This window comes from Rhincodon typus, chromosome 41 (genome assembly GCF_021869965.1).
Source record: "Rhincodon typus isolate 14 chromosome 41, sRhiTyp1.1, whole genome shotgun sequence".
NCBI lineage: Eukaryota > Metazoa > Chordata > Chondrichthyes > Orectolobiformes > Rhincodontidae > Rhincodon > Rhincodon typus.
Genome location: NC_063372.1, coordinates 12,226,875 through 12,227,147, shown reverse-complemented (window position 1 = coordinate 12,227,147; position 273 = coordinate 12,226,875).

Below are 273 nucleotides of genomic sequence, written 5' to 3'. Positions count from 1 at the left end.
GATGGTGTAGAGGAAGCTTTACTCTGTATCTAATCCCGTGCTGTCCCTGTCCCTGGGAGTGTTCGATGGGGGATGGGGGATGGTGTAGAGGAAGCTTTACTCTATATCTAATCCCATGCTGTCCCTGTCCCTGGGAGTGTTTGATGGAGAACTACACATCCCTGGGCACTACGGGACAATTTCCCACGGCCAATCCCACCCTAACCTGCACATCCCTGGGCACTACGGGACAATTTCCCACGGCCAATCCCACCCTAACCTGCACATCCCTGG